Source organism: Bombina bombina, chromosome 4 (assembly GCF_027579735.1).
Source record: "Bombina bombina isolate aBomBom1 chromosome 4, aBomBom1.pri, whole genome shotgun sequence".
NCBI classification, from domain to species: Eukaryota; Metazoa; Chordata; class Amphibia; order Anura; family Bombinatoridae; genus Bombina; species Bombina bombina.
Genome location: NC_069502.1, coordinates 714,658,100 through 714,684,157, shown reverse-complemented (window position 1 = coordinate 714,684,157; position 26,058 = coordinate 714,658,100).

Here is a 26,058-nt window from a genome sequence, read left to right as displayed (position 1 = left end):
ATGTTTTAGATTAATTGTGAGCCAACTATATATAATATAGAGGGTGGATCTTTATGAATTAATTAGAAGTACATGAGGTCCAAAAGTAGGCTCTTTCTGTCGTATAAACCTCCTGGGAGTGGTTATTTCTTTCTAATGACACGGTGAGTCCACGGATCATCTTAATTACTGCTGGGAATATCACTCCTGACCAGCAGGAGGCGGCAAAGAGCACCACAGCAAAAACTGTCAAATACCAGTCCCCCTACCCACAATCCCCAATCATTCTCTTTGCTTGTATTAGTTTCAAGGAGGGGTAAAGTTAGGTGTTTGATTCTTCAATCAAGAGTTTGTTATTTTTTAAGCAGAGCAAGTTTGCTCTGGTTTTCTTTGGGGTTTAGCTGTAGTCCATGTCAGTCTCTTCAGTAGAGCAAGTGGTGGATTTTAAGCATTTGGGAACTTTTGGGGTATAATCCCCACTGGACCTCCCAAGTTATTTCATGCTGCCCTTGGTTGAAAGTTTGAGTAAGTTTACTCAGCCTTTTCTTTTTTCCACAGGTCCATGTGAGGTAGGAAGCCCCTCTAATACCAAGTGAGCTGTCCTGCTGCCGGACAGATTTTTGAGGTAAGTGCCTATTTCTTTCCCTGTTTTGATATAGGAGAATTTGGCACTTTGACAGTTAATTCTGTCTAAATATACAATCAGCCTTCTAGGTTAACGGTTTATTGTATGGCAGTTTTCCAGGCACTGGGGATGTTTGTCTCAGTTTATTATGTTTTCACTTTGGTGTACATGTTTTTTGTTTGTGTATTAATGGCTACCAGGAGGTTTGTTAGGCCACACCCAAAATAGGTGGGCTTATCTGAGATAGCAAGGGCGTTTTTGGCGCCCTTTTAGCTGTTTCCTGTTGTTCCTAGATGTTGCAGCTCTGTTGCATAGCTCCACAGAGGTGGTTCAGTGTTCTCTCCAGTGCGGCTGTATGGGGGTCCAGATCATTTTCTGACTTTGTTTCCGGTAGCAAGGAGGTCAGGTAGGCATCTCAGCAGAGCTTGCTGAGGTGTGCAGGTTGCCTGTTTTTGTTGCTCTGTTTATATTTAAGTTTCTGTCTGAATTTCAGGGACTATAACTTTTGTGTCTCTTTTTTCATTCATTTTGTGAAAAATTGTTGCTGCAAGATTTATTGTGCAGTTTATTTAAGGATTTTCTTGTTTAAAAAAAAAAAAAAAGTCTGTTTAAAATTTAAAGGGACAGTAAGCTTTTTTTGTTTCATTAAAATTCTGATTTTAACTTAGAATTTTTTTATTGAATAAGGTTTTTTCTTTTGGAATAAGATGGACCAAGAGGCCCTGCAAGCTGTTGCTTGTTCTCTATGTTTAAATACTAATGTTGAGCCTCATATCCATTTTAGTTCCTCTTGTATTGAGAGAACATTACATTACAAAGATAGACTTTTTGATTCTGAGCCTTCATTGTCTAGGGCGGATGTTGTTCAGGAGTCTCCTGTTCTGGCTAATCCGCAGCTTTCTCCTCATATGTCCCAATCTTCTGCAGTGCCCTGTGTTTCGTCTCAGTTGTTTTTTCCTTGCAGGATATGGCTACCCATATATCCTCTGCAGTATCTGAGGCTTTGTCTGCTTTTCTTATGTTACAGGGGAAGCGCAAGAGGAAGTATAAGGTTTCTGTTTCTGTTGCAATTGTGTCTAGTGTTTCTTCTCATAAGTCTGAGGAGGAAGATACTTCAGTAGCATCTGATGGTGAGATCTCAGATTCTGATAGTGTAAATCTTTCTTCTGAACCTGAGGTTGTTTCCTTTAGGTTTAAGCTGGAGCACCTCCGTTTGTTACTCAAGGAGGTTTTGGCTACCTTGGATGACTCTGAGGTGTCAGTCATGGTTATTCCTAAGAAATCTAGTAAACTTAATACGTTTTTTGATGTCCCTTCCTCGGTGGAAGTTTTTCCTATACCAGATCATGTTTCAGATATTATTGCACGAGAATGGGAGAATCCAGGGATTCCTTTTTCACCTTCTCCAATTTTTAGGAAGATGTTTCCTATTGCTGATTCTATTAAGGAATCTTGGCAGATGGTTCCTAAGGTGGAGGGAGCAGTTTCCACTCTGACCAAAAGGACCACTATTCCTATTGAGGACAGTTGTTCCTTTAAAGATCCTATGGATAAGAAGTTGGAAGCTTTGTGTAAAAAGATTTATGTTCATCAGGGGTATCAATGGCAACTAGCTGCATGTATTGCTACGGCTACTAGTGCGGCGGCATATTGGTTTGATGCATTGTCTAATTCTAATTCTATTCAGCAAAATACTCCTCTTGAAGAAATTCAAGATAGAATCAAGGCTTTGAAGTTGGCTAATTCCTTTATTGCAGATGCTTCTCTACAGGTCATCAAGTTGGGAGCTAAAATTTCTGGTTTTGCCATTTTAGCTCGCAGAGCTTTATGGTTAAAATCCTGGTCTGTGGATGTGTCCTTTAAGTCTAAGCTTTTGTCTATTCCTTACAAGGGTAAGACCTTATTTGGGCCAGGTTTGGCTGAGATTATTTCTGATATTACAGGAGGGAAGGAGCATTCTCTTCCTCAGGATAAAATAAATAAACAGAGGGGTCGGCAGAGTTATTTTCATTCCTTTCGTAACTTCTCTGGTAAATCTTCCTCTTCTTCCTCCAAGCAGGAACAGTCTAAGCCATCTTGGAAGTCAAATCAGTCATGGAATAAGGGGAAGCAGTCCAGGAAGCCTGTTGCTGACTCAAAATCAGCATGAAGGGTCTGCCCCCGATCTGGGAATGGATCTTGTGGGGGGGGCAGACTCTCTTTCTTCGCTCAAGCTTGGGTTTGAGGTGTTGAGGATCCCTGGGTGGTAGATATCGTGTCCCAGGGTTACAAACTGGGGGTCAAGAATTTTCCTCCCAGAGGCAGGTTTCTTCTCTCCAGGTTATCTGTAAACCAGATAAAAGGAGAGGCATTCTTACATTGTGTTCAAAATCTTTCCAAAATGGGAGTGATAGATAGTTCCTGTTCCAGTTCAGGAACAGGGTCTGGGTTTTTATTCCAATCTCTTCGTCGTTCCCAAAAATGAGGGAACTTTCAGACCTATTTTGATCTCAAGAGTGTAAACAAGTTTCTCAGGGTTCTGTCTTTCAAGATGGAAACTATTCGTTCCATTCTTTCTTTGGTTCAGGAAGGTCAGTTCATGATCACAGTGGATCTAAAGGATGCGTATCTGCATATTCCCATTCACAGGGATCATCACAGGTTCCTAAGATTTGCATTTCTAGACAAACCTTTTCAGTTTGTAGCTCTTCCTTTTGGTCTGGCAACATCTCCCAGAATTTTTTCAAAGGTCCTGGGAGCATTGTTGGTGGTGCTTTGATTGAGGGGTGTTGAAGTGGCTCCTTATCTGGACGACATTCTAGTTCAGACTCCATCTTTTCAACTAGCAATCTCCCACATGGAGTTGTTGTATTTTCTGTGCTCCCACGGTTGGAAGGTGAATTTAGGAAAAAGTTCCTTAATTCCGGCTATAAGAGTGGTATTTTTGGGGACCATTATAGATTCTCTAGAGATTAATTTTTTTCTGACAGAAGCAAGAAAGTCAAAGATTTTCCATATGTGTCTTGCTCGTCTTCAGTCCCTTCCTCGGCCGTTAGGGGCTCAGTGCATGGAGGTTATTGGTTAGATGGTTTTAGTCATGGACATCATTCCATTTGCTCGGTTCCATCTCAGACCTCTGCAGTTATGCTTGCTGAGGCAGTGGAACAGGGATTATGCGGATCTATCTCCAAAGATTGTTCTAGATCAGATGTCCAGAGATTCTCTTCCATGGTGGTTGTCTCAGGATCTTCTCTCTCAAGGAACTTGATTTTGCAGACCTGCCTGGGTGATTGTAACCACAGATGCCAGTTTACTGGGCTGGGGTGCTGTCTGGGGTTCATTAAGGGCTCAGGGTCTATGGCCCCGGGAGGAGTCGGTTCTTCCAATAAATATTTTGGAACGGAGAGCAATTTTCAATGCTCTTCTAGCCTGGCCTCAGCTAGCTTCAACCCAGTTTATCAGGTTTCAGTCGGACAACATAATGTCAGTGGCTTACATCAATCATCAGGGAGGAACTCGGAGTTCCTTGGCCATGGCAGAGGTAGCCAAGATTATTCACTGGGCGGAGATTCACAACTGTTGTCTGTCTGCTATCCATATTCCAGGGGTGGACAATTGGGAAGCGGATTCTCTGAGCAGACAGACTTTTCATCCGAGGGAGTGGGAACTTCACCCAGAGGTATTTTCCAGCTTGATTCTCAGTTGGGGGCAGCTGGAGTTGGATCTCATGGCATCTCGTCAGATTGCCAAGCTCCCTAGGTATGGGTCAAGGTCAAAGGATCCTCAGGCTGTTCTGATAGATGCTCTGGCAGTTCCTTGGACTTTAAGTCTGGCATATGTGTTCCCTCCATTTGATCCTCTTCCTCTGGTCATTGATCGGATCAAACAAGAGAGGGCATTCTCATTGCTCTGGCGTGGCCTCGCAGAATCTGGTTTGCAGATCTGGTGGAGATGTCTTCCCTTCCACCTTGGCGTCTTCCATTAAGGAAGGACCTGCTTCTGCAGGGTCCCTTCCTTCATTCAAATCTCGTTTCTCTGAAGCTGACTGCTTTGAGATTGAACGCTTGATTCTTTCTAAGCGTGGTTTTTCTGAGTCAGTCATTGAGACTATGATTCAGGCTTGTAAGCCTGTGACTAGGAAGATTTATTATAAGATTTGGCATAAATATTTGTATTGGTGTGAATCCAAAGGCTACTTGTGGAGTAGAGTTAGGATTCCTAGGATTTTGTCTTTTCTCCAGGAGGGTTTAGAGAAAGGTTTATCTGCTAGTATCCTGAAGGGTCAAATTTCTGCTTTATCTATTTTATTGCACAAGTGCCTGGCGCATGTGCCAGATGCTCATTCTTTTTGTCAGGCCTTGGTTAGAATTTGGCCTGTGTTTAAGTCTACTACTCCACCTTGGAGTCCTATTTTGGTTCTTAGAGTCCTTCAACAGGCTCAGTTTGAATCTATGCATTCTTTGGATATTAAGATCTTATCTTGGAAGGTTTTGTTTCTGGTGGCTATTTCTTCGGCTGGAAGAGTTTCAGAGCTTTCAGCCTTACAGTATGAATCGCCTTTTCTTATTTTTCACTCTTATAAGGTAGTTCTGCATACTGTCTTGGGTTTTCTTCCCAAGGTAGTTTCTGATAAGAATATTAATCAAGAGATTGTTGTTCCTTCTTTGTGTCCTAATCCTTCTTCTCATAAGGAGCATTTGTTGTACAACCTGGATGTAGTTCGTGCATTGAAATATTATTTGCAGGCGACTAAGGATTTTCGCCAGTCATCTTCTTTATTTGTTGTCTTTTCTGGGAAGTGCAAGGGTAAGAAAGCTATGGCTACTTCTCTTTCTTTATGGTTGAGAAGTGTTATTCATTGGCATATGAAACTGCTGGTCAGCAGCCTCCTGAGAGAATCACGGCTCATTCCATGAGGGCTGTTTCATCTTCTTGGGCTTTCAAAAATGGAGCTTCTGTAGGTCAACTTTGCAAGGCTGCGACTTGGTCATCTTTGCATACTTTTTCTAAATTTTACAAATTTGATACTTTTTGCTTCAGCAGAGGCTTCTTTTGGGAGAAAGGTACTTCAAGCAGTGGTGTCCTCTGTTTAGGTTAACTGTCTTGTCCTCTAGCTTGGGTATTGGTTCCCAAAAGTAATAAAGATGATCCGTGGTCTCACTGTGTCATTAGAAAGAAAACAGAATTTATTCTTATATAGAAAAAAAGATAAAAGAAGGCGCTTTTTTTCTATATAGTATCCACCCCTGGGTCACCAACAGGGATCTTTTGGAGAAGAGCCTGCCTACTGTGATTTGGACATTACGCCCACCATTTAAGTAACATTTTGAACTCTGATTACTGGGACTATTTCACTATATCATTTAATGATTCTACCACATTGCTGTGCTTATCACCTATAGTGCCTTGCAGTTTTATTACCTTTATAATTTAGGGTGGTCGCTGCTAAGACAACACGTTATCACGTTATCACTATCACCATTTGGGAATAATTCATTTGTTTCCAAATATGATCGGGATTTTTTTATAACGATTTGTATTTGATAGTTATATATTTAGATTTTTTATAACACTGTGATTTTGTTTCACTGTCATATAGACAGTAGATTATCAGACCGTTGGCGCACTAATTATACACTATCACAGAATTTATTCTTACCTGATACATTTATTTATTTCTTGATACGGTGAGTCCACGGCCCGCCCTGTTTTTCAGACAGTTTGCTTTTCTATAAACTTCAGGCACCTCTGCACCTTAGATTACTTCCTTTCTCCTTTCCCTTTGGTCGAATGACTGGGGATTGTGGGTAGGGGGAGTGGTATTTGACAGTTTTTGCTGTGGTGCTCTTTGCCGCCTCCTGCTGGCCAGGAGTGTTATTCCCAACAGTAATTAAGATGATCTGTGGACTCACCGTGTCAAGAAATAAATAAATTTATCAGGTAAGAATAAATTATGTTTTTAAGTAGGATGGTATAGTCCAATAATGGCCTCATCCTGTTACCGGAGGATTGTTTGGATCAAGGTTTTAATGTATGTTGCTGTATATGGATCTTCTAATGTGCCTTATAAATGTTATTCATATGTTTATCAAAATGAGGTTGATCATGAACAGCTGAAATAATCTATGTCTGTTGAAATCTGTGAATAGTTAATGGCATCAATACTGATAAATATTACTATGTATAAAATGTATACTAAATATAAATGTGAATTGATTTCCCCCAATGAACCACAGATCCTTTCATTGAAGCTTAATTTATAACTATCTGCTTGGTAGAAAGCAAAACCACGGTCTACAAAATCTTGGGCTGCTGCATTTGTCTAATACTTTTGGTGGGTGGCAAAGCTACTATTTCACAATACAAAATATATAAATTAAATTTATAAATATGTAACTTTTGAGATTATTGTGAAAACCCCCATGAACTGGGTAAATTCACCCTACACTACTATGATATTGTTCCAATTTTACTTCTCAAAAAAAAAAAAAAAACTCCAGACGTCTAATACTGAAAGTCAGCCTACACCCCTCCTCCTCCAAAGTTTTCTTTGACTATCTGAATCATATAAGGTGAAGGAAAGTATGTTCAACACTCCAATAAATAAATTATCTGGTTTCTAAACAAGAGGGTAGGGATATTTATTGTAGGTGTGCAGGAAATATGACATTTAACCAGAACCAGAGCATGAATAAGCTTACTATACAACAGTACATTCCCAGCTGGCTCAGCAACTCGCTTAAGTTGTAAAGACACATCACATAAAAGTATTGGTCAACACAAGAATAAGATTAGGGAATAAGCAAAAGTATTCTTTAAGAGACTAAAATCATTTCTTTGATATGTCTATAAATTTAAATATTAGTGATGGAATTATAAATTAAAGACCAATTTGGATAAAATTGGATATTTTAATAAATGTTGTTTCAACATTTTGTGTCTTTATGTCAAAATTACACATTTAAAAGCTTCTTGGTCAGACTGTGGACCTCAGTTGGTTCTTAACTGGCCCCCACTTAAAGGGACAGTCTACACCAACATTTTTATTGTTTAAAAAGATAGATAATCCCATCATTACCCATTCCCCAGTTTTGCAAAACCATCACTATTATTTTATTACACTTTTTACATCTGTGATTACCTAGTATCTAAGCCTCTGCAGACTACACCCTCATCTCAGTTTTGACCAAGCATGAATAAGGGGCTGTGACCCCGAAACGTTGCTGACTGTGCAAAATAAAGTGTTTTTAAGTGCTGGAGACCCTGCTTTTCCTTTTGTATTACTGTCTCAGGGCTTGACAGCGCCCTGAGGTCTACCGTGCACTTACCTCTACATGTGTGCTGTTCCCCTTGTTTCAAATTGTATCTCAGTTTTGATGACAGACTTGCAATTTAGCCAATCAGTGCTGACTCAGCACAATGTTACCTATATCCCACACATGAACTAGCCATTTCTAACTGTGAAAAACAGTCAAAATCCACTGAGATAAGGGCTTCGAAATTAGAATATGAGCCTACCTAGGTTTAGCTTTCAACAAAGAATAGCAAGAGAACAAAGCAAATGTGATGATAAAAGTAGATTATAATTTGAAAAGTTGTTTTAAATTGCATGCCCTTTCTGAGTCATGCAAGCTTAATTTTGACTTGACTTTATCAAAATTAAAATAAATTACTGAAAAAAGTTTTTTTGTTTGTTTTTTCAAGCATTTTCAATACAATATCCTACACAAACTACTGTTTCAAATTGTTGCATGCTTTTTTTTTAGTAAACTACACTGCAATTACCAAATATAAAGAGTAAGAATTAGAGGAGCATCTAATAACACACAGTTTGGAGACTCTTGCCCTACTGTATAAAAAAAAAACACATTATGGGCTAGATTACAAGTGGAGCGGTATTTATTGCATTAGAGCATTAACTCCGATAGAAGTAAGCTTTTCCAATGAGTCAGTTTGCTCTCGTATTATAAGTTGAAAGTAAACTGTTTCGCTTGCGTGCTAACATAAAAAGCCAAACTTACTATATTGCACATGCAATAAAGTATTCCCCCATAGCAGTCAATGGAGCAAAAAAAGTGGGGGGAAAACTAACACCCTACTCATGTATAAACCTGATTGCATATTCTCAAGTGCACTAACCCGACATGAAAATATTAATATTTCACATTCCAATGCTCTTCTTATCTATATATATCTTTCTGATAGAATTTGGTTACAAAATATACTGTAGCTATACCTATATATACCAGTATATGTGTATGTATATAGATATGTATATATATATATATATATATATATATATATTTTTATATATATATATATATGTTTATATATATATATATATATATATATATATATATATATATATATATATAAAACAACATTTTAAATTAGGGGGAGATAAAAGGTGAGTTTAAAATCCTCCACTACGCACAAAATATAGAAAAAATAACTCATTGTGTAGTTCATTAGCAAATCTAGACAGGTCCAGAGGCTTGTTTTCCCACAGAAAACCTCTGAATTACACTGTTTCCAATGCAGCAAAGGATTCTGGGTAAGATATGCAAATTAAGTACACAATGACACACCTTTTTACTTCAGTCTGCTTTTCAGCAGGTTCCCTTTACGCCAAAGTATCGCTGTTCACACAGCTTATAAACTTAATTTAAAATGTTGTTGTATTCTGCCCGGAATCAACTTCACCCAGCAGTGATTCTAACCTTCTCCCAGCTGATGAGGGGCAAAAACCACGAAACAGTCTGTCCAGGGATGGTTATGAATCACTGCACTAACCCTAGCTAAGTTTATAAGCTGTGTGAACAGCGATACTTTGGCGTAAAGGGAACCTGCTGAAAAGCAGACTGAAGTAAAAAGGTGTGTCATTGTGTACTTAATTTGCATATCTTACCCAGAATCCTTTGCTGCATTCGAAACAGTGTAATTCAGAGGTTTTCTGTGGGAAAACAAGCCTCTGGGCCTGTCTAGATTTGTTAATGAACTACACAATGAGTTATTTTTTCTATATTTTGTGCGTAGTGGAGGATTTGAAACTCACCTTTTATCTCCCCCTAATTTAAAATGTTGTTGTATTCTGCCCGGAATCAACTTCACCCAGCAGTGATTCTAACCTTCTCCCAGCTGATGAGTGGCAAAAACCACGAAACAGTCTGTCCTGGGATGGTTATGAATCACTGCACTAACCCTAGCTAAGTTTATAAGCTGTGTGAACAGCGATACTTTGGCGTAAAGGGAACCTGCTGACAAGCAGACTGAAGTAAAAAGGTGTGTCATTGTGTACTTAATTTGCATATCTTACCCAGAATCCTTTGCTGCATTGGAAACAGTGTAATTCAGAGGTTTTCTGTGGGAAAACAAGCCTCTGGACCTGTCTAGATTTGTTAATGAACTACACAATGAGTTATTTTTTCTATATTTTGTGCGTAGTGGAGGATTTTAAACTCACCTTTTATCTCCCCCTAATTTAAAATGTTGTTGTATTCTGCCCGGAATTAACTTCACCCAGCAGTGATTCTAACCTTCTCCCAGCTGATGAGTGGCAAAAACCACGAAACAGTCTGTCCTGGGATGTTTATGAATCACTGCACTAACCCTAGCTAAGTTTATAAGCTGTGTGAACAGCGATACTTTGGCATAAAGGGAACCTGCTGAAAAGCAGACTGAAGTAAAAAGGTGTGTCATTGTGTACTTAATTTGCATATCTTACCCAGAATCCTTTGCTGCATTGGAAACAGTGTAATTCAGAGGTTTTCTGTGGGAAAACAAGCCTCTGGGCCTGTCTAGATTTGTTAATGAACTACACAATGAGTTATTTTTTCTATATTTTGTGCGTAGTGGAGGTTTTTAAACTCACCTTTTATCTCCCCTCATTTAAAATGTTGTTGTATTCTGCCCGGAATCAACTTCACCCAGCAGTGATTCTAACCTTCTCCCAGCTGATGAGTGGCAAAAACCACGAAAGAGTCTGTCCTGGGATGGTTATGAATCACTGCACTAACCCTAGCTAAGTTTATAAGCTGTGTGAACAGCGATACTTTGGCGTAAAGGGAACCTGCTGAAAAGCAGACTGAAGTAAAAAGGTGTGTCATTGTGTACTTACGGCTAGATTTAGAGTTGGGCAGTAGCCGTGAAAACCAGCGTTAGAGGCTCCTAACGCTGGTTTTGGGCTACCGCCGGTATTTAGAGTTAGTCAGAAAAGGGTCTAACGCTCACTTTCCAGCCGCGACTTTTCCATACCGCAGATCCCCTTACGTCAATTGCGTATCCTATCTTTTCAATGGGATCTTTCTAACGCCGGTATTTAGAGTCATGGCTGAAGTGAGCGTTAGAAATCTAACGACAAAACTCCAGCCGCAAAAAAAGTCAGTAGTTAAGAGCTTTCTGGGCTAACACCGGTTCATAAAGCTCTTAACTACTGTGCTCTAAAGTACACTAACACCCATAAACTACCTATGTACCCCTAAACCGAGGTCCCCCCACATCGCCGCCACTATAATTAAATTTTTTAACCCCTAATCTGCCGTCCGCACGCCGCCGCAAGCTACATTATCCCTATGTACCCCTAATCTGCTGCCCCTAACACCACCGACCCCTATATTATATTTATTAACCCCTAATCTGCCCCCCTCAACGTCGCCTCCACCTGCGTACACTTATTAACCCCTAATCTGCCGACCGGACCGCGCCGCTATTATAATAAAGTTATTAACCCCTAATCCGCCTCACTCCCGCCTCAATAACCCTATAATAAATAGTATTAACCCCTAATCTGCCCTCCCTAACATCGCCGATACCTAACTTCAATTATTAACCCATAATCTGCCGACCGGAGCTCACCGCTACTCTAATAAATGTATTAACCCCTAAAGCTAAGTCTAACCCTAACACTAACACCCCCCTAAATTAAATATAATTTAAATCTAACGAAATAAATTAACTCTTATTAAATAAATTATTCCTATTTAAAGCTAAATACTTACCTGTAAAATAAACCCTAATATAGCTACAATATAAATTATAATTATATTGTAGCTATTTTAGGATTTATATTTATTTTACAGGTAACTTTGTAATTATTTTAACCAGGTACAATAGCTATTAAATAGTTAATAACTATTTAATAGTTACCTAGTTAAAATAATTACAAAATTACCTGTAAAATAAATCCTAACCTAAGTTACAATTAAACCTAACACTACACTATCAGTAAATAAATTAAATAAAATACCTACAATTACCTACAATTAAACCTAATATAACACTATCAATAAATTAATTAAATACAATACCTACAAATAAATACATTTAAATAAACTAACTAAAGTACAAAAAATAAAAAAGAACTAAGTTACAAAAAATAAAAAAATATTTACAAACATTAGAAAAATATTACAACAATTTTAAACTAATTACACCTACTCTAAGCCCCCTAATAAAATAACAAAGACCCCCAAAATAAAAAAATGCCCTACCCTATTCTAAATTAAAAAAGTTCAAAGCTCTTTTACCTTACCAGCCCTGAAAAGGGCCATTTGCGGGGCATGCCCCAAATAATTCAGCTCTTTTGCCTGTAAAAAAAAGCATACAATACCCCCCCCCGAACATTACAACCCACCACCCACATACCCCTAATCTAACTCAAATCCCCTTAAATAAACCTAACAGTAAGCCCCTGAAGATCTTCCTACCTTATCTTCACCACACCAGGTTCACCGATCCGTCCTCTGAAGTCTTCATCCAAGCCCAAGAGGGGGCTGGCGATCCATAATCCGGCTGAAGTCTTCTATCAAGCGGCGGCTGAAGAGGTCCAGAAGAGGCTCCAAAGTCTTCATCCTATCCGGGAAGAAGAGTAGATCCGGACCGGCAACCGGCCAATAGAATGCAAGCTCAATCTGATTGGCTGATCGAATCAGCCAATCGGATTGAACTTGAATCTGATTGGCTGATTCCATCAGCCAATCAGAATTTTCCTACCTTAATTCCGATTGGCTGATAGAATCCTATCAGCCAATCGGAATTCAAGGGACGCCATCTTGGATGACGTCCCTTAAAGGAACCTTCATTCTTCATTTGGACATCGGAAGAAGAGGATGGATCCGCGTCGGAGGTCTTCAAGATGGAGCCGTTCGTCATCGGATGAAGATAGAAGATGCCGCTTGGATCAAGATGGTTACCAGTCCGGATCTACTCTTCTTCCCGGATAGGATGAAGACTTTGGAGCCTCTTCTGGACCTCTTCAGCGGCCGCTTGATAGAAGACTTCAGCCGGATTATGGATCGCCAGCCCCCTCTTGGGCTTGGATGAAGACTTCAGAGGACGGATCGGTGAACCTGGTATGGTGAAGATAAGGAAAGAAGATCTTCAGGGGCTTAGTGTTAGGTTTATTTAAGGGGGGTTTGGGTTAGATTAGGGGTATGTGGGTGGTGGGTTGTAATGTTGGGGGGGGTATTGTATGTTTTTTTTTACAGGCAAAAGAGCTGAATTATTTGGGGCATGCCCCGCAAATGGCCCTTTTCAGGGCTGGTAAGGTAAAAGAGCTTTGAACTTTTTTAATTTAGAATAGGGTAGGGCATTTTTTTATTTTGGCGGTCTTTGTTATTTTATTAGGGGGCTTAGAGTAGGTGTAATTAGTTTAAACTTGTTGTAATATTTTTCTAATGTTTGTAAATATTTTTTTATTTTTTGTAACTTAGTTCTTTTTTATTTTTTGTACTTTAGTTAGTTTATTTAATTGTAGTTATTTGTAGGTATTGTATTTAATTAGTTTATTGATAGTGTAGTGTTAGGTTTAATTGTAACTTAGGTTAGGATTTATTTTACAGGTAATTTTGTAATTATTTTAACTATTTTAGCTATTAAATAGTTCTTAACTATTTAATAGCTATTGTACCTGGTTAAAATAAATACAAAGTTGCCTGTAAAATAAATATTAATCCTAAAATAGCTACAATATAATTATTATTTATATTGTAGCTATATTAGGGTTTATTTTACAGGTAAGTATTTAGCTTTAAATAGGAATAATTTATTTAATAAGAGTTAATTTATTTCGTTAGATTTAAATTATATTTAACTTAGGGGGGTGTTAGGGTTAGGGTTAGACTTAGCTTTAGGGGTTAATCCATTTATTATAGTAGCGGCGAGATCCGGTCGGCAGATTAGGGGTTAATAATTGAAGTTAGGTGTCGGCGATGTTAGGGAGGGCAGATTAGGGTTTAATACTATTTCTTATAGGGTTAGTGAGGCGGGAGTGAGGCGGATTAGGGGTTAATAACTTTATTATAGTAGCGGTGAGGTGCGGTCGGCAGATTAGGGGTTAATTATTGTAGGTAGCTGGCGGCGACGTTGTGGGGGGCAGATTAGGGGTTAATAAATATAATATAGGGGTCGGCGGTGTTAGGGGCAGCAGATTAGGGGTTCATAGGGATAATGTAGGTGGCGGCGGTGTACGGAGCGGCAGATTAGGGGTTAAAAAAAATATGCAGGGGTCAGCGATAGCGGGGGCGGCAGATTAGGGGTTAATAAGTGTAAGGTTAGGGGTGTTTAGACTCGGGGTACATGTTAGGGTGTTAGGTGCAGACTTAGGAAGTGTTTTCCCATAGGAAACAATGGGGCTGCGTTAGGAGCTTAACGCTGCTTTTTTGCAGGTGTTAGGTTTTTTTTCAGCTCAAACAGCCCCATTGTTTCCTATGGGGGAATCGTGCACGAGCACGTTTTTGAAGCTGGCCGCGTCCGTAAGCACCGCTGGTATCGAGAGTTGCAGTTGCGGTAAATATGCTATACGCTCCTTTTTTGGAGTCTAACGCAGCCATTCTGTGAACTCTAAATACCAGCGGTATTTAAAAGGTGCGGCCAGAAAAAAGTACGCATAGCTAACGCACCCCTTTGGCCGCAAAACTCTAAATCTAGGCGTTAATTTGCATATCTTACCCAGAATCCTTTGCTGCATTGGAAACAGTGTAATTCAGAGGTTTTCTGTGGGAAAACAAGACTCTGGGCCTGTCTAGATTTGTTAATGAACTACACAATGAGTTATGTTTTATATATATATATATATATATATATATATATATATATATATATATATATATATATATGTTACGGTAAAGTCAGAAATCCGGATTACCCAAGGGGCTGTGGGTAAAGCACAATGTACTGTAATTCGGCTGTCGGTAAAGCCCGATGTAGTGTAATTCGGCTGTCGGTAAAGCCCGATGTAGTGTAATTCGGCTGTCGGTAAAGCCAGATGTACTGTAATTCCCCTAGCTACATTATTTTTTTTCCCCACCATTGCTCTGGCATCTACCCCAAGTGAACCTTGGGGAATGAGGTTTACAAAGGGAGGCTTCACCCCGCCTGGAACCCCCCAGGTGGAGGCAAAAAAGATAGTGAAGATGGGGGAATTACAGTGCATCATATATATATGTTTGATGTGGTAACTCGATCAATCTCAGGAGATTTCTGATGTTACATCAGGCTTTACCCACATCTACTTCGGTAATCCTAGCATTACCAAATATCTGACTTTACCCGCAAAATATATATACATGATCATGTATATATATATATATATATATATATATATATATATATATATATATATATATATATATATATATATATATATATATAATGTTCAAAGAGAGCACACTCACCTTTATTTATTAAAGCTACTAACTAAAAGGACCAGAGAGTGCCTACCTTTGTCTTTATATATATATATATATATATATATATATATAGGAATATAAATTTATAAATACATATAACTTATTCTACTATGTGCAGAACATTGGAATGTGAAATATTTACAGTAAATACACAGTATAACACTTTATTAAATATGAATATTGCATAAATTTGTTTTTAAATGTTTTCATCACTTATATATAAGTCTATATATTTTTATATGTGTTTATATGTCTGTAAATACATATACAGTATATAAATATATATATATATATATATATATATATATATATATATATTTATATATATATATATATATATATATATATACACCCACACATACATACACACACATACCAAAACATATCTAGACATGCATATGTATGTATCTCTGTGTTAAAGCACCTTACCTGTCTTTTTCTTTCTAACACTTGAGACCTCATATTTTTGAGGCCTTATAACTTTTTTGTAATATTTTTTTACATAAATATTATTAGATAGTGTTATTATGAGTTTTTGATGTGTTTTGTGACACTTTTTTTGTTTTGTGAAACAGTTAACCAGAGCTCTGAGGCTGCGGTAACCCGACGATCATTAACTTGAATTGCGCTCAAATGATCATGTTTACTTTCATACGAGCAAAAAACACGATGTGCGCAAACACCCGCAATAAACCCCTTTTTGCTTGTGCGTAACTATTAGCGCTCTATTTATAATCTGGTCCTATATTTGCTGAAATTCAAATGAGCATCATTTCTCATGGGTATCTGCGGGGAATAAAAAAGTTTCCAACCCACACATGCATGCAAGCACAAACTTCCCATAATTCCCCAGAGGCTTTTACCGGGACAGGGATGTGAGGACATTTCTGGGTGGTGGCCCATTGCTATGTCATGGATGGGCATGTCTTGGCTGTGAGGGTGTGTCCTGGCATAGCTGGGACAGTCCCAAAAAACAGGTTATTTGCTGTGGCCAGAGACACTGCAGACAGTAAAAAAGGCCGACTTCAAAACTCTGAAAGGACCCCAAAGAATCTGGGACAACGAGAAGGACTGAACAAAAACAATCATACATGTGCACACATGCACATACACATATACACATATACACACACACACACATATATATACACTGACACAAACACATACACAGGTACACATGCGCACACACACACACACATACAAACATATACATGCACACACATACAAACATATACATACACACATACAAAGATACATGAGCTGGAATCTGATAGTTTCTTCTTTAAGAGACTGGAAGAAATCCAGCAAGTACCTGGCTCGGCATCTGGTAGTTGCATAGGGATGCCAAATTGACCATTCTACAGTCTCAAGAAGCTTGATCAATTATGGTCTTTGTGGAAGGGTAGCAGCCAAGAAACCCCCTTTTCGGTAGGGGAACAGGGGGAAAAGGCTAAGCTATGCTAAAGCTCAGAAAAATTGGAATGAAGATCAGTGGAAAAGAGTATTAATGGAGTGACAAATCCAAGTTTCAAATTTTTGGGTGCCATCATTGACAATATGTGAGAAGAAAAGTTGGAGAGAGATGGAAGAATGAGAGCTTGCTGCCTTCAGTGATACATGGTGGAGGGTCCTGTCCTGGTTTGGGGCTGCATTTCTGCCAGTGGTGTTGGCGATATTGTCCGAATTGATGGGATCATGAATGCTGAAAAGTACAGACAGGTTTTAATTCTTCCTGCCATTCCTTCTGGAAAGCGCCCGATTGGGAATGGTTTTATTTTTCAGCATGATAACGATCCCAAACACACTGCTAATGCAATGGAATTATTTTTAGAGAGAAAAACAGTTGAATATTATAGCGGCAGTATGGGATCATCTGGACAGAGAAATAAATAAAAAAAAACAACCTAAATCTAAAGAACTCTGGGAAGTGTTAAAAGATTCCTGGTATAATATACCAGGAGATTACTTCAGAAAACTTCTTGACAGTCTCCCCAAAAGAGTTCAAGATGTGCTTAGTAACAAGGGAGGTCACACTAAATACTGACATTTTTTTCTGAAATTTTAGTTTTTTTATATTTTGTGTAATATTTCCTATATTTTCTGTTTGTATCTTAAGAGAGAGACCGAAAAATAGTATATACCGAAAACATGTAAATACAGATACTCGCACACACACAAATATATGCACACGCACACATAACACACAAGTCCGTGCACACACACACTTATAAACACACATGCACACACATTCTTACACAGAAACACACATTCATTCATGCATTAAAAGGATAGGCATCCATTATGCTAAAGATGATATATAATATAATGTGGGACAATGTTCACCCTGGAAAGGTTATATATATATATATATATATATATATATATATATATATATATATATATATATATATATATATATATATACAAAAAACGGGAGGGGTCAGCACTCTCAGGCCGGACCGGGTACACATCCTATGACCCTGTAACATGCACAGCCCTGGGTGCAGAACAGCACACTCAGGAAGCTGCACTGTCACCGGAGCCACAGGCAGTCAACCCCAGGCAGGCCTGGGTGCAAGGCCCAAACAGGGAAAATTACCAAAAAAAATAATACATTAATATATCACACAGAGAAAGTACAGCACTCACTCACAAGCTCACAACTAAGATAAAAAGCAGCAATGGAAGAGTTTGTTACCGCATCTGCCCAAATGGGAAAAGCCCAGGTACCTAGTCAAGGTCTCTTCTTGATAAAGGCCCCTGGCGGCTGAAACGCGTAGATTTGCTTACTTTGGATACAAATATACTATTTGGGTTCAACCGGTGTGGTCTAATTGTGAGTAGATAGGGCAGGTACATTGAGCTATTTCCTAAATCTGTATAGTCTCTAAATGTATAATTCCTGTCCCAGGACCTACTTTTACAAATAAGACCCATCGATCCCATTGATTTCTCTACTGTTCCGATATCAATCATTACTTAGGATTTCAGATCTCCAGTATACCCTACAGGAACAGAGTTAACCTAACAACCGGAACTACTTGCAGCGAGGACACACTGTTTCGTTAGCACGCCGAAGACATACAGTGCTGGCGAAGAGACACAGTGCTGCTTATAGCACCCAAGCTAATAATTTAGCCAACGGAGATTCTCCAGTACAGTTTCAAAGGATCAGGAACTCACATAAGTGACCCCACTAACTCACTGAACTTTGTTATACTAACTGAGGACATAAGGTATCAATTAGGGTAAAATCCCAAAGACGTTACATAAGCTTTGGTCCCAGATACATAGTATCAAGCTTTGATTGTTAACACTTTATCCAATACCTGTCTTGAGCTCACAGTATATATTGGTTGCTTGGATCATTTGTATTTGTAACGTACTTTTATTGTGCTTATATTGTTTTTAGAGTATTATAAATATTAATTAATACATTACTTGATGCCGGCAGCTTTTTAGATATTATCAATTACGCAGTTTTTAGATAGTATTAATTGTGAATTTATATGTTTCATTTGTTCTTTTGTTATTAAATATTTTTAATATATATTTATATATTTCTAGTATTTCATGATTTTTATTTAATTTTTAATGTTTTTTTGAGTTGTATTTACACCATTGCTTTCAGCTCTTTTTGGAGAATCATCCATTTTTTTGCTTATCTGGGCATTATTTCCAGTTACCACGTAGGTTATAATCCCTTTTTTTGGGCAATCTTTCTAGTTACCACGTATGTCATAATCCCTTTTTTGAGGTCACTATATCTTTAAATATACTTATTTGTATTAAACTTTCTGGTAACATAGGACAGAGTTCGAAGTTTACTATAATATATTGTATCTCTCAGCTATTTCAGCGCTATTCCATAATCCCCCCCCTTTTTATTTGTCTTTGGGTGTTTCTTTGAGGTTAGATCACCTATTTTGGGATTAGCATTTGAGAGAATGAGTGTTAGTATCTTTTAATCACACACCCACATTCTTTTTACATCCTATGACCCTGTAACATGCACTGCCCTGGGTGCAAAACAGCACTCCCCTGGGTGCAAAACAGCACTCTCAGGAATATATATACATATATATATATATATATATATATACACACACACACACACACACACAAAACACACATATATACATATATATATATATATATATATATATACACACACACACACACATAAATATATACATATATATATATATATATATATATATATACACACACACATATATATATATATATATATATATACATATACACATATATATATATATATATATATATATATATATATATATATATACAAACCGAAAGTGTAACGTTTCAGGGTTTCCCCCCTTCTTCAGACAATAAGACATGTGCTACATTGTTCATTTTTGGAAGCACCCTGGGTCGTGATTATAGGCTCGTGATTACTGGCCTACTAATATATATATATATATATATATATATATATATATATATATATATATATAACCAAGCACTCCAGAACCAAGCACTCACGTTGTGATTATTGTTGCCGGGGTGCAGGTGCATACATGACATACAAGAAATCCAACAAAGACCGCACTCACCGGGCTTGTTCAAAGTGAAAGATCACCAGTTTACTGTGACGTCTTGGGGTCTCCCCCTTTATCAAACATATACAGTTTACCATCATATACATACCTCTATATATACCCCATACCAGTCACAGTTAACAGCTCTGCCAAACCAGGGACTCCCCCAGCATTCCATTGGCGCAACTGCGCATACGCGATGGATGTCTATGGCAGCCCGAGTAGGCCAACTGTAAAAAGCGAATGTGAAAATCCTTAAATCATTACGGTAAACAGTAAACACATATAGACACAGCTGCAAAATATGGGTTATCTACAATACATGTAATACACAGCATATGGTCATGATCGCAAATAATATCTAAAAAGAGCATTATATCAGAGTATGCATGAGGTATAGTTAACGAACATCAGAATGCAAATCAATCATATTCTCATGTTACATTATCTGACTACAGGTAGCTCAGTTGGTAAATGACCGACTCAGCCCTTAATCCTTCTGAAGTCGATAAAATAAGTATGATAATAATAACTTACTATTACTATTCAGCTGTCAATTTGGTTAATTCTGAGAGCGAGCGCTAAAAAAAAAAAGCGCTTTGAGTCCCACTAGTTATTATCTGAAAAGCCTGGAATGTTGTTAGTACTATGTAAGCACCAAATTATGTCAGTCAAATTAACTATTATACACTGGTGGCTTCATTGTTATACCAATTGCCACATATAACTGCAAAGCCTATAAAGATGTTATCACTATATTGACACAAAGCAATGCATATCAAATTGGGTGTTTAGCCCTTTGAGGATCAGAGTGTCCAGAACATAAATCCATTTGGATTCCCTTTGCAATAACAACTTTGCCCTGTTTCCACCCCTGATGGGTTTAGGAATGTAATCTATGATCACGTACTTTAAATCAGCAACACTGTGTTTGGCTTTGGCAAAGTGTCTGGCCACAGGTTGTTTCGGAATCACCCTTTTCAATAGCAGCTCTTATAGCAGCCCTGTGATTGGCCATTCTGGTTCTCAAATCATCAATAGTTTTACAGACGTAAAACTTCTCACATACACAATGTAGCAGGTAGATAATGAATTTAGTGGTGCATGTTACCCGGTGTTTGATCAGGAACCTCCTATTCATCCATGGGTAGACAAATTAGGTAGGCAAGTGGTGCACCCTGTGCATCTGCAGCACCCCAGTTTTTCTTGTTGAGCCATGTAGTAGGTGTATAGGCAGCTGGTAAATCCGGTCACATAAGTGAGTTTTTTAAAGATCTCCCTCTGTGGTAGCTGATCCGTGGGATTCCAGTGTGCTGTAATGGTGATCCTTTATCACTTGTTATGATCCGTAAATTCTCATTCAAGATACCAGAGTATGCTCTTTTATCCGGGCTGTATTGAGTTATAAAAGTCATCCTGTGTTCCTTTGTTGCCTTGTCTTTTTCCATGAAACTTTTAAGTACCTCATCTTGTGTCAAGGAGCAGGCTATTTGAAAGGCCTCAATGTTTTTGCCCTTTATATTGCCTCTGAGTGAATTTGTCATACATCTCTTGTAGTTGTCTTAATTTACCATCCTCAGTGGAGTTGTTTCTTACCACCCGCTGGAATTGTGAAATGGGTAAAGACTTCTTGCTGCCCGGTAGATCCCCAAAGGGCTAAACACCCAATTTAATATGCATTGCTTTGTGTGAATATAGTGATAACATCTTTATAGGCTTTGCAGGTATATGTGGCAATTAGTATAACAATGAAACCACCAGTGTATAATAGTTAATATTTGCATTCTGATGTTCGTTAACAATGCTTTATGCATACTCTGATATAATGCTCTTTTTAGATATTATTTGCGATCATGACCTTATGCTGTGTATTAAATGTATTTTAGATAACGCATAAGTTGCTTCTGTGTCTATATGTATTTACTGTAATGATTTATGGATTTTCGCATTTGCTTTTTACAGTTGCCCTACTCGGGCTTCCATAGACATCCATCGCGCATGCACAGTTGCGCCGATAAAACGCTGGGGGAGCTCCTGGTTTGGCAGAGTTGTTCACTATAACTGGTATGGGATTTATATAGAGGTATGTATATGATGGTACACTGTATATGTTTGATAAATGGGGAGACCCCGAAACATCACAGCCACTATAAACTCCACAGCCCTGAACACTGACAGACAGCTGCACAGTTCCCAGTATTTGGTACCAAAGGATCAAGCCCAGGACCACGTCAAGGTCTCCCCCTTCCTGGGACCCTAAACCAGCACTCACACAATGAATACTTTCAAACAAACCAACTGGGAACCTCCTAGGGTGACACAGGCTTTTGTAATCTCCCCTATGTAAATACAAAACACAGGAATGGACCGCACTCACAGACTGGACTGGGTACACATCCTAAGCCACTGTAAACTCCACAGCCCTGAACACTGACAGACAGCTGCACAGTTCCCAGCAACCCAGGCATTTAACCCCTGAGCAGCCTGGGTCACAGGCCCTTGATGTGGTCCTAGACATGGTCCTTGATCCTTTGGCGCCAAATTTAACTGACTTCCCCCAGTTTTGCTTTTAAACATTACTGTGCATCTGCTGGCGAGTGCCAGGTTTTCTGTGTGTTGTGTTAATAATGTTTGTAATCCTTCCCTGCTGGCCTGTCACCCAGGCTGCTTAGGGGTTAACTGCCTGGGTTGCTGGGAACTGTCAGTGTTCAGGGCTGTAGAGTTTACAGTGGCTTAGGATGTGTACCCTGTCCAGTCTGTGAGTGCGGTCCATTCCTGTGTTTTGTATTTACATAGGGGGAGATCATATGTATGTATTATATATATATAGCCATGTAAATTGTAATATGTTTACCTGGTACAAGTTTTAAAAAAATAAAAAGAAGAAGAATCACAATATAATATAACATTCCCAATGTAAAATGATATGTCAAGAAGAGTGCAACAAATGTCTCCAATTTTCTTAAAGGGACACTGAACCCAGATTTTTTCTGTCGTGATTCAGATAGAGCGTGCAATTTAAGCAACTTTATAATTTACTCCTATTATCAATTTTTCTTCGTTCTTTTGCTATCTTTATTTGAAAAAGAAGACATTTAAGCTTTTTTATTGGTTCAGTATTCTGGACAGCACTTTTTTATTGGTGGATGAATGTATCCACCAATCAGCAAGAACAACCCAGGTTGTTCACCAAAAATGGCCCCAGCATCTAAACTTACATTCTTGCATTTCAAATAAAGATACCAAAAGAATGAAGAAAATTTGATAATTGGAGTGAATTAGAAAGTTGCTTAAAATTTGATGCTCTATCTGAATCATGAAAGAAAAAATTTGGGTTCAGTGTCCCTTTAATGCAACTATCTTTTATTCCTCAAAAAATATAAAGAAAGAACAATACCATTACACTGTTTAAAAATAACTTAACATTGCTGGCTACTCACATTTTATGTCAGCTCCTAATAATTAGGTGTGTGGTAAAACCACAAACAGAACAACCCAGACCTCCAAGTAAATTATTTTTCTATTTATTTCAGGAAATTCATACATACAGAACAATGCCACTCAACTGGCCACGAAAGTTGTCCTTGTGTACAGTAACACTCAAGTGTCACTGAAAGTAGGGACCATGCTCAGCTCTCCATGCTGAAGCTTCTGTGTTTTCCATTAAAGAGATATGAAACCCATTTTTTTATTTCTTTCATGATTCAGATAAAGTATGCAATTTTAAGCAACTTTCTAATTTACTCCTATTATCAAATTTTCTTCGTTCAATTGGTATCTTTATTTGAAAAGCAGTAATGTAAGCTTAGAAGCCGGACCATTTTTGGTTCAGCACCTGGGTAGTGCTTGATGACTTGTGGCTAAATGTATGCTCTACCTGAATCATGAAAGAAAAAAAATTAGTATTCATATTCCAGATTTGTATTACTTTTCTTTTTAATGATATGATCTTGTTTTGTACTTTTATCACACATTGTTACATGTTTTGTGAAGCACCCAAATGACAAAATATACAATAAAATAGTTAAAGGGACAGTCAACACCGGACACAACTTAATCCCATACCTTAGATCCAAAAAAGAAGATGCGTCTGCACCGCATCCCATGTTCAATACCTCTAAAGTTATATGTGTAATCATCCAAAGCACATACGATTTTCTCCTGCAGATATGGCCGCCAAACTCCCCCCACCGTTACGTAGTAACTTTAATTTTAAACGCATCCGACAATCAGAATCCAATCCTCAGTTGGATTCTTTACACGTGTTCACGTGATTTGCAACTGCACTTTCTATTTCTGCTGGTGAGCGGACATAAATTGTAATGCGCATGCGCATTAGCAAAGAAACAGCTTCACCGTGAACGAGCATGGTATTTAATAGAGAAGAAGATGGAGGAGGAGGGGGAGGAGTTTGTCGGCCATATCTACAGGATAAAACTGTTTGTACTTTGGATTATTACACATATAACGTTAGAGGTATTGAACATGGGATGCGGTGCAAACGCATCTTCTTTTTTGGATCTAAGGTATGGGATTAAGTTGTGTCCGGTGTTGACTGTCCCTTTAAAGTATACATTTTTCAAAATGTTCCGATCAGCCAATAGAATGCGAGGTCAGTCCAATTGGCTGATCTGATTGGCTGATTGAATCAGCCAATCAGATTTTTCCTACCTTAATTCCGATTGGCTGATAGAATCCTATCAGCCAATCGGAATTCGAGGGACGCCATCTTGGATGACGTCATTTAAAGGAACCGTCATTCGTTGGGAAGTCGTCGGCCAGGATGGATGTTCCGCGTCGGAGGTCTTCAGGATACTGCAGCTCCGCTCCGGATGGATGAAGATAGAAGATGCCACTTGGATGAAGACTTCAATCGGATGGAAGACCTCTTCTGCCCCGCTTGGATGAAGAATTCAGCTCGGCTGGGTGAAGACGACTCAAGGTAGGGAGATCTTCAGGGGGTTAGTGTTAGGTTTTTTTAAGGGGGGTTTGGGTGGGTTTTAGAGTAGGGGTATGTGGGTGGTGGGTTGTAATGTTAGAGGGGTATTGTATTTTTATTTACAGGTAAAAGAGCTGATTACTTTGGGGCAATGACCTGCAAAAAGCCCTTTTAAGGGCTGGTAAAAGAGCTGATTACTTTGTAATTTAGGATAGGGTAGGGCATTTTATTATTTTGGGGGGCTTTTTTTATTTTATTAGGGGGCTTAGATTAGGTGTAATTAGTTTAAACTCCTTGTAAAAAAATTTTATTTCCTGCAATTTAGTGGGTTTTTTTTTTGTATTATAGTTTAGTTTATTTAATTATATTTTAGTTTAGCTAATTGTAGGTAATTTATTTAATTAATTTATTGATAGTGTAGTGTTAGGTGTATTTGTAACTTAGGTTAGGATTTATTTTACAGGTAATTTTGTAATTATTTTAACTAGGTAGCTATTAAATAGTTATTAACTATTTAATAGCTATTGTGCCTAGTTAAAATAAATATTAAAATAGCTACAATGTAACTATTAGTTATATTGTAGCTATATTAGGGTTTATTTTATAGGTAAGTATTTAGTTTTAAATAGGAATAATTTATTTAATTATAGGAAATTTAGTTCGTTTTATTTAAATTATATTTAAGTTAGGGGGGTGTTAGGGTTAGGGTTAGACTTAGGTTTAGGGGTTAATAACTTTATTATAGTAGCGGCGACGTTGGGGGCGGGAGATTAGGGGTTAATAATTGTAGATAGGTGGCGGCGATGTTAGGGAGGGCAGATTAGGGGTTAATACAATTTATTATAGTGTTTGCGAGGCGGTAGTGCGGCGGTTTAGGGGTTAATACATTTATTATAGTGGCGGCAATGTCCGGTCGGCAGATTAGGGGTTAATAAGTGTAGGTAGGTGGCAGCGAGGTTGGGGGGGCAGATTAGGGGGTAATAAACATAATATAGGTGTCGGCGATGTTAGGGGCAGCAGATTAGGGGTTCATAGGGATAATGTAGTTGGCGGCGATGTCCGATCGGAAGATTAGGGGTTAAAAAATTGTATTATAGTGTTTGCGATGTGGGGGGCCTCGGTTTTAGGGGTTCATAGGTAGTTTATGGGTGTTAGTGTACGTTGTAGCACTGTAGTTAAGAGCTTTATGTTCCGGCGTTAGCCCATAAAACTCTTTACTACTGACTTTTTTTGCGGTTGGAGTCTTGGCGGTAGAGGCTGTGCCGTTCACTTCTTCCAAGACTC